This window comes from Diadema antillarum, unplaced genomic scaffold (genome assembly GCF_040938485.1).
Source record: "Diadema antillarum isolate AM-2024a unplaced genomic scaffold, OU_Dant_1.0 seq00000029_RagTag, whole genome shotgun sequence".
NCBI lineage: Eukaryota > Metazoa > Echinodermata > Echinoidea > Diadematoida > Diadematidae > Diadema > Diadema antillarum.
Genome location: NW_027271145.1, coordinates 490226 through 497332, shown reverse-complemented (window position 1 = coordinate 497332; position 7107 = coordinate 490226).

Sequence of the window (7107 nt, the reverse complement as noted above, 5' to 3'; positions counted from 1 at the left end):
GATTAATTTCAATTATTCAAAGTTGAAATAATCTAATTTATGTTAATTTTTAAAAAAAAAAAATTTTCATTGGATTTGCACACGATATCATGAATTTGAGCTGTTTTCGGGTTGACATGCATATGCAAAACATTACGTAACATCAGAATGGTGTACCCGGACGTCGCAAATTTGGTCTCAAAATATGCGGGAGACTTCAATGAAAAAAATCCTTAAACGACATGGCAAAATCTTTGCGCATTGCGGAATTGTGGCGCGAAATGTCAAGGGGGGTCAATTAACAAAGATGAACTTGTGACTTTGTGCACTGAATGCCACCATTACTTTTGGGCTGTTCTCACAGTGGCAGGTGTTACACTACATGTATTCCTCTTTTCTGCTGAGGCATTATACAGTACAAGTACATACACCCCTGGCTGATGATGATAAAATGAAGAAATAAGAGTAGCTGTGACTTTGTCTCTTGTAGACCTTCCTGTTTATGATTCATGTTTTTATTGGAAAGCGTACACATTTTCTGTTGATTTGTGAATGATATATGTCGACAAATCCTAATGTGTTGTCCTGGAAAGACTGTACATAATGTAAATAAAGTTTCAGAAGGTACATTGCAAAAGATTTTGCTCTATCTGTGGTGAATATTTTACAAATTTTACTTGTGACTTCATCTGTCAAGTTAATGTGAAAAGTATCTGATCTTCAAATTCATGAATTTCTGATCTTGTTTGTTATTTGGGGAGAAAGCATTGTACAGTGGTAGAGAAATAATAGAGAATGTGCATGAGTCTATTACAGTACCGTATTTTGGGATCTTAGCTGAGTATGTGGGGATGGTGACTAGTGGTGGAAGGAACATACAACAAAGAATTCACAGAGTACACTGTACTGTATAGTAACAGAGCCAGTACAAGACAAGTAAAGAGAGACAGTGAAAGACAAGGGTAGACACAGTGGAACCTTGTTATAAAGATGTCAGATATAACAGGATATCTGATACAACAATGTGATTATGCAGATCTCATTCTTTTGTGTACAGTCAACCTTGCTTTCTAAAAGTCAACCTTGCATAAGTCAAATAATTGCCTAAGTCAAAGGCCTTTTCAAGCCCTCTTCTCTTTATATTAATTTTATCCCCTCATAAGTCAAATTTTCTCTAAGTCGAAGCTATTTCTTCAGTCCAAATAGATTCAACTTGGATGAGGTTGACTGTACAGCTGTATTTTGTTTTTATCCCTGATATAACAAAATTTAAGTAGTTGCAAGCAGCTTGTTACAGTACATGTATAACGAGGTTCTGTATAAAGTCAGGTATGTAGACTACACAGGTGTGGTGAGAGTGTGAGAATTTATATCAGCTTTTCAAACTGATGAACAAAATGTAGTCTGAATGACGAAATGAATTTCAATGTGAAGTTGTTTGAATTGAAACATATTTTGGGTGAACTTGTCCTTTATGGACAGAGAAGCTTCCTGAGATAGCAACAAAACTTGAAGCAGCAGAAGTCTCATCAATTTATTGATCATTAATGAACACAACAAAGTTATCAAACACATTTTTGCTGAAAATGACTTCAGCTAAAATGCATGTTAATGTTTCTGACAGCGTTACATGAACTGTAAAGAGTAATTTATACAATGTACAATATCCATGTACAGTATTTCAGTTTTACAGTAAAGTGACAAAAATTCTCACGACAGATGTTAGTAAAATGCTGTAATTTTGACTAATTACACTTACATAGGGTAAATTCACATTTACTTATTTCCACTAAACACGCTTTTGACTAGTGCTGGTACATGTACTTTATTACTTTGCCACAAATATTTGATTTCTTTTACATGTATTTAATGGAAAGCCATACAATGTAGTGAACACAATCTTTGATATAAAATGTTCTTCTATATCTCACAAGAATCAATGCATGGCACTCTGTAAATACAACGTCGAACATCAATTACCAATGATTAGAAAAATTATTTCGATATAGAAAAAACAGGACTGATATTCAATACATGATAGATGTTTTATAGTTTTAGGCCTCCATGGACCAACAGACTTACGCATATACATGTACATGTATATCAACACTTTTTTTTTTTACACACGTATACAACGTACATGTACATGTATTATCGAAACAATAAAATTTCCACTCTGTACAATGTTTGGTAATTTAAGTTAGTACATGCAGACCCGACTTCACGAAGGTGGTGCAATTGAAACCATGGTTTAAACAATGGACAATTTATATGGAACCAAAGTGTCGCATGGCCTATTTCGTTACGAAATAAGTCGTTTCGTCGACGAAATAATAGGCCATGCGACACTTGGCGCTCCATACAAATTATTCATGGTTTAAACCATGGTTTCAATTTACTTAGTATTGTACCATCGTCATGAATTCGGGCCGTAGTGTACAGTATGTCCCAGAAAAAATTACAACGGGGCCCTCCGCAATGATATCTTTAAAAATAGTGAATCAATCTAAATACAAATTCAGGGTATGAAACTATAACTCAATGCCCACATCTTACAGAAAACCCCACTCGATTTGCTTCAGTGGTCAAAGAGAAATACGGAATATTGTAGAGGATGTCGGGAATCTCTTCTGTCCAAGTTCTGTCTATTATTCACACACAAGATCATCGAAATGCTAAACTCGGAAGAATCCGATTCATGACATGCTTTACAACAATCCACACTTCTCTGTGACCGCTTAACCAAATCGAATGGGGATTTCTGCAAAATAGAGCTAAAATTTTATATTTTAAGACCCTGAAGTAGCATTGAAAAGAATTTAATCATATTGGGCATTATCAATGCGAGAATGTGATTGCAATTTTTTGGGGGACATACTGCAGTAAGTCGCCCTAAAAATTACAACCAGATTTTCGAATTGATTACACCTACTTCAGGGTCTTAAAATATAACATCTTAGCTCTATTTTGCAGAAAACCCCATTCAATTTGGTTAAGCTGTCACAGAGAAATGTGGATTGTTGTAAAGCATGTCATGAGTCTGATTCTTCCAATTTTAGCAATTCAATGCTCTTGTGTGTGAATAATAGACAGAATTTGGACAGAAGAGATTCCCAGCATCCTCTACAAAATTCCGTATTTCTCTTTGACCACTGAAACAAATCGAATGGGGTTTTCTGTAAGATGTGGGAAATGAGTTATAGTTTCATACCCTGAATTTGTATTTAGATTAATTCACCTATTTTTAAAGGTATCATTGCGGAGGGCTCCGTTGTAATTTTTTTTGGGACATACTGTATAATGTATACATAATCAGAATATAATACACAGCTGCACGAATGATAAAATGCATATACATGTACATTGTACATTGCCTAAACAGGTCTATGACCACACAAGCCTCAATTCAAGTCTAACTTTTCTCGCAAATTCTGTAATGTAATAACCCGTCATCTGTGAACTGGTCGATTAATCGATAAAAATCATGTAACCATTAACTTTCGTCATACTCAACGTTTCCGTCAGATGTTATGACGCAAGAATCAGACAGAAATTCAAGGCCATGAAATTTAGTGAGGTATCAGAGGAAGAAGTGTACTGTGTATATTTTAAAAGGCTAAGATTTGATAAAGATTAAAAGACAAACTAAAAGACAAAAACATCGAAGGAGAAAATGAAAAGCAAGAGGACGATGACGAAGAATAATGTATGATGAATAAAGACCGAGAGAGAGAGAGCGGGGGAGAGAGAGAATGGGGTTACAATGATTGCAGTTATACCGGCAACGACGTTTTATATATACAGTCAAATACATAATAGTTTTCGATTACAGATGCTACAGTGTTTTACGTACTACTAAAACGGTTGCTGTGGAGTGCTCACTGAAACAAGGCACATGAAAAAGAGGAGGCAGAAAGGAGAAGGTTGAGGAGAAGGAGGGAGAGGAGGGGTAGAAAGAAGAGGAAAAGGCTGTAGGTACAAGTATTTTGTATTTTAACCGATCAAATCATTACAATAGTATTTTGCGTGGGTTCCTTTTTTAGTGCTTTGTTCACAGTGAGACAAAGTAGAGAAGAACCAAAGAGATTATACTTTGAGAAGAACATATAGACTACTCAGCCACGCTTCATAATCTTCCTTGACCATCAGCTTGCTGCAGGAACTGCGGAACCGAAAGTGGGTTGCCTACAGCCCGCACGCGTTTTTTTTTTTTTTTTTTTTTTTTTTTAGACGGCACAGATTGGGGCAAGCACGTATCAAACCTATGGGAAACACGCCATTTTTGGTTCTTTGAAACAAACTACCCCCCCCCCCCAAAAAAAAAAATAATAATAATAAATGAATAAGTAAATAAATGAATAAATAACAATGAATAACAATAATTATAATAATAATAATAATAAAATAAATGAAATAAATAAATAGATAAATAAATAAATGAATTGATAAATAAATATAAAAATACAGAAGATTTAAAGAAATTGCAAATCCCAACAAGCCCTTGAATTCCCGTAAAGATTTCGTTCGAAGATTCTTCCCGTACGGAGGTAAGGGGGAAGGGTTAACCTATCCATCTTCCAAAGAGACGCGCTGTGCGTATAGGGCCTACTTGAAAGTAATATATCGACTTTAGTTTTCCGAACTTAGCCTAGCGGTTTGCCGCTTAGTCGGGCCGTAAGGGCATAATACAGGGCTTATGGGGTGTTTGGTTTATTTTTCCCCAAAGCATTAAATTTGGCCAACGTGCCACGTAAAATCACATGCGTATATCTTTTGAATTTAATCATATAATGTATCATACATCTTTGATGTTTGACGAGAGCCCAGATTGGTGCTCCTGAGCCCACCTCTCAGGTGAAATCCAGTATAAAAAATGAGTCTCATCCAGGTTAAACGTGAACTGCAGGGAACCGACCTACCCATAAACGATCATCAAACTCCTTTAATGACAATATAAAAACCACAGTTTAAGTGAAGACAAGTTAGACGCTACAATTTCGCATCGAGGACAAAATGTACTCATGACAAAGCTCCTTCATGACTTAGGGTCGGTTACAGTTCTTTCTGAGGCAGAGGTCCTGGTTCAAACACGATCAATCTGCACTCTTCGAGAGCACCCTATGAAGCATTATATTTTGCGGTACGCCCATCGAGTAATGGGCCTACCCAAAGAGGTTTTGGTGTAACCCTTCTGTCGCACTATTTTCTTTAGCAGGCTGCCTACTCAGAGTATTGCAAGCGATGTAATGGACCCACTTGAGTCGTTCCACATGTGGAATCAACGGTTTCAAAATGTACCATTATATATGGTACATTTTGAAACCTTTATGTAGCTCAAGTCCTGATCAACCGTCAATTGTTATTTGTTTTAAGTGTTTTCTGTAATAATTGATATGGGTAATTGGATCTGGGAAATTGACGTTAAGTCCAGTTAAAAATGAATGCACAGATACAATCAAAGTGTTAATAGTCAATTAGGGTTTTTTTTTTTTTTGGTTCTTTTTTTTTTACAGATGATATGCATAATATATTTATTGAATGTTTATATTGTATTGAATCAATCACAGGGAAATGTAAGTTTTATATGATATGATGTTGTGTATTTGTTATGTTAATGTAATTGGAATTTGTTATTACTAAAATGTGCATACAATGTATGCTGTTTGATGTAATTCATTCGTTTTTATGTGATGCGTTATAATTTAGTCTTCGGGCTACTACTTTGCATGTTTGTTCTAATAAACCATTATCAATTCAAAGACATAGGGCCGATCCGAATGCATAAAAAGTAGCAATTGCTTTCAAGTAATTGCTTTAAGCAAAGCGCAAGCTTGTCAAGCAAAATATAAAAGAATGAAATTAAAGATAATAAGTTTAAAGGGTCTGTACAGTACTGGTTGAGGTGGGGATTCATGTTTTGATCATTCTTAAGTGAGATAAAGAGAAACCTCTTATGAAATATGAAAGAGCATGTAATTTTAAGAAGGATTCAACGTTTATTTGATTAAAATTGGTTTTCAAATGGCTGAGATATCCAAAAAAGTGATAATAATAAAAGGCGACAGGCCACAACTTTATTAGGATCTCTTTGTTTCACCTTGTTTTTGGATATCTCAGCCATTTCAAAACCGATTTTCATCAAGTAAACTTTTGATACCCCTTAGAATTGCATGCTCTGTGACATCTCATAGAGTGATTTCTGAATATCTCGCTAAACGTTAAAAGCTAAATCTTCACCTCGACCAGAACTGTACACACCCTTGAATTAAGCAATATTGCGTAAATTCATATGCTCAACAATATCAATCCAACAAAAGGGACGACACACCTGTGCGAATAGACCAATTATTCATAATTCCACTTTGCGGATGAGCAGAAACGGTCATTTTGTACCAACGGGCATTTTGGTTTGTGGCACAGAGATTTAAGAATCTATGATGTGATGATTATTCATGTGATTCTTATCTTATTAGTGCTTGCCGGCACTTCCATCTGACAGCAAGTCTGGTTAACTCTGGTAGTTGGAAATATAAAAAGAAAAAGGTTGTTTTGCATTCAATATAAAACAATGAAATGACGAACTACTCGGGTCAGCTGGTCTAAACGCAAGTTCGCTCTTTGTTTGCAGACAAATTCTTTTTGTTACGTCGGGCTTTATGCCGCTTTGAAAACGAGTGAAGTGCCTAACCAACTGAGAGAGAGAAAAAGGTCATTGTACCAAATTAGACAAGAGCTAATTACGGAGTGGCTTATATACACAGGCAGGGAAGATGATGTATTTGAAAGGGCATGTGTGCGCGAAAAGAGACCACACGTTGGATCTCCATGATTGTTAAAAGTTTCATGGGGTTTTGAACGGTAACATTTTGAAGAGATCAAGAAACAGCAATGATTTATTCCTTTTGTTCATAAGGTACAGCTCAGAACGAAAGTTAAAACGTTGATTCAATTAAAGGAAGAACCGAGGGGGAAATCGCTGCAAGCAGGTATTATAAATGAAGACTCTGACAATTAAACAACACGTTAACGCTTTGACAAAATCGGTACGTCTTCACAGAGTAACAATCCCTGTTTGAAACCTCCCCCGTCGCAACGGAAGGGCCACACTAACCGATGTTGTCTCGGAAA